The sequence below is a fragment of the Styela clava genome, chromosome 13 (genome assembly GCF_964204865.1).
Source record: "Styela clava chromosome 13, kaStyClav1.hap1.2, whole genome shotgun sequence".
NCBI classification, from domain to species: domain Eukaryota; kingdom Metazoa; phylum Chordata; class Ascidiacea; order Stolidobranchia; family Styelidae; genus Styela; species Styela clava.
The window spans coordinates 15,912,501-15,915,000 of record NC_135262.1 but is presented as its reverse complement, the minus strand read 5'-3'; the positions used below and the strand labels follow the sequence as shown (position 1 = coordinate 15,915,000).

Genomic DNA, 2,500 nt, shown 5'->3' with positions numbered 1-2,500 from the left:
GCATCGGCGTCGAAAGAAGCCGAGCCGAAAAAAGTTAAAGTACAAACGTGCAAGCATACTAACCTAACCCTAGGTAAGGCATGTTAGAGCGAAAGACAGTAAACTCGAATGAGCCAAGAAAGAGCGGTGCGGGGCCGGTCGGAGCGCACCCTTTTCTCGGTGGCTGGCGGGCGAGAGAGTGCTGCGTCGCCAGCATCGGCGTCGAAAGAAGCCGAGCCGAAAAAAGTTAAAGTACAAACGTGCAAGCATACTAACCTAACCCTAGGTAAGGCATGTCAGAGCGAAAGACAGTAATTTCGAATGAGCCAAGAAAGAGCGGTGCGGGGCCGGTCGGAGCGCACCCTTTTCTCGGTGGCTGGCGGGCGAGAGAGTGCTGCGTCGCCGGCATCGGCGTCGAAAGAAGCCGAGCCGAAAAAAGTTAAAGTACAAACGTGCAAGCATACTAGCCTAACTCTAGGTAAGGCATCTCAGAGCGAAAGACAGTAATTTCGAATGAGCCAAGAAAGAGCGGTGCGGGGCCGGTCGGAGCGCACCCTTTTCTCGGTGGCTGGCGGGCGAGAGAGTGCTGCGTCGCCGGCATCGGCGTCGAAAGAAGCCGAGCCGAAAAAAGTTAAAGTACAAACGTGCAAGCATACTAACCTAACCCTAGGTAAGGCATGTCAGAGCGAAAGACAGTAATTTCGAATGAGCCAAGAAAGAGCGGTGCGGGGCCGGTCGGAGCGCACCCTTTTCTCGGTGGCTGGCGGGCGAGAGAGTGCTGCGTCGCCGGCATCGGCGTCGAAAGAAGCGGAGCCGAAAAAAGTTAAAGTACAAACGTGCAAGCATACTAACCTAACCCTAGGTAAGGCATGTTAGAGCGAAAGACAGTAAACTCGAATGAGCCAAGAAAGAGCGGTGCGGGGCCGGTCGGAGCGCACCCTTTTCTCGGTGGCTGGCGGGCGAGAGAGTGCTGCGTCGCCGGCATCGGCGTCGAAAGAAGCCGAGCCAAAAAAAGTTAAAGTACAAACGCGATGCTAATGAGCGAGCCGTTGTCTCGACTAATATGTAGGGGGCGTTCGATTGAGCGTCTGGCTTGAGCGCTTGTCGGCCTAGCAGAACGGTCGCATTGTTATGCCCGGGTTTTAGGCACCGCTGCAGGCGGCCGGCAGAGCTCTTGTTTGTGCGAAACTGAATGGATCGAGCCCGAGAGAGGGCGAGCAAAGAAAAAACGCAAATCGCTCCGCCTGGCACTGCCGGCGAGAGCGTGGACGTCGCGGCCAGCGACTGTCGAAGCTGAGTACGGCCGCAGGCGATCGCCTCGGTCTTAAACGAATGCGACGAGCACGCGCCGGGCGGCCCAGCAAGGGCCGAGCGCAGCTGTCGCAGCTATCTGGTTGATCCTGCCAGTAGTGATATGCTTGTCTCAAAGATTAAGCCATGCAGGTGCAAGTACGAGTTCTCGTAAAGCGAAACTGCGAATGGCTCATTAAATCAGTCTTGGTTTATTTGGTCTCGTAAGCGAAGTGGATAACTGTGGTAATTCTAGAGCTAATACATGCATTAAGCGCCGACTTCGGGAGGCGCGCTTTTATCAGATCAAAACCGACCGGGTTCGTCCTGTGACGTTTGATGACTCTGGATAACCACGCGGATCGTACGGTCTCTGCACCGACGACGTATCATTCAAGTGTCTGCCCTATCAACTGTCGAAGGTACGCTACGTGCCTACCTTTGTGATAACGGGTAACGGGGAATCAGGGTTCGATTCCGGAGAGGGAGCCTGAGAAACGGCTACCACATCCAAGGAAGGCAGCAGGCGCGCAAATTACCCATTCCCGACACGGGGAGGTAGTGACGAAAAATAACAATACAGGACTCTAACGAGGCCCTGTAATTGGAATGAGTACATCCTAAAACTCTTAACGAGTATCCATTGGAGGGCAAGTCTGGTGCCAGCAGCCGCGGTAATTCCAGCTCCAACAGTGTATGCTAAAGTTGTTGCGGTTGAAAAGCTCGTAGTTGGATTTTGGGCGAGCGCCGCCGGTCCGTCGCAAGGCGTGTCACTGGTTGCGTTCGCCTCACCTTCGGTTCTCCGTCGGTGCTCTTGACTGAGTGTCGGCGGTGGCCGATAAGTTTACTTTGAAAAAATTAGAGTGTTCAAAGCAGGCTGTTCGCCTGCATAGTGTTGCATGGAATAATGGAATAGGACCTCGGTTCTATTTTGTTGGTTTTCGGAGCACGAGGTAATGATTAAGAGGGACAGACGGGGGCGTCCGTACTCTGCCGTTAGAGGTGAAATTCTTGGATCGGCGGAAGACGAACTACTGCGAAAGCATTCGCCAAGAATGTTTTCTTTAATCAAGAGCGAAAGTCAGAGGTTCGAAGACGATCAGATACCGTCCTAGTTCTGACTATAAACGATGCCAACTAGCGATCGGGAGGCGTTACCATGACGACCTTTCCGGCAGCTTCCGGGAAACCAAAGTCTTTGGGTTCCGGGGGAAGTATGGTTGCAAAGCTG

At 53.8% G+C, this 2,500-nt stretch overlaps 1 non-coding gene across 1 annotated transcript in view; it reads left to right on the top strand.

Annotated features, from left to right (window-relative positions):
- Positions 1-1,366: 1,366 nt before the first annotated feature.
- LOC144431593 (small subunit ribosomal RNA) overlaps positions 1,367-2,500 on the top strand; it is a 1,810-nt gene continuing 676 nt past the window's right edge. Inside the window, exon 1 of the ribosomal RNA XR_013480156.1 lies at positions 1,367-2,500. This exon is cut by the window's right edge and continues 676 nt beyond it. This is a non-coding gene — a ribosomal RNA (small subunit ribosomal RNA).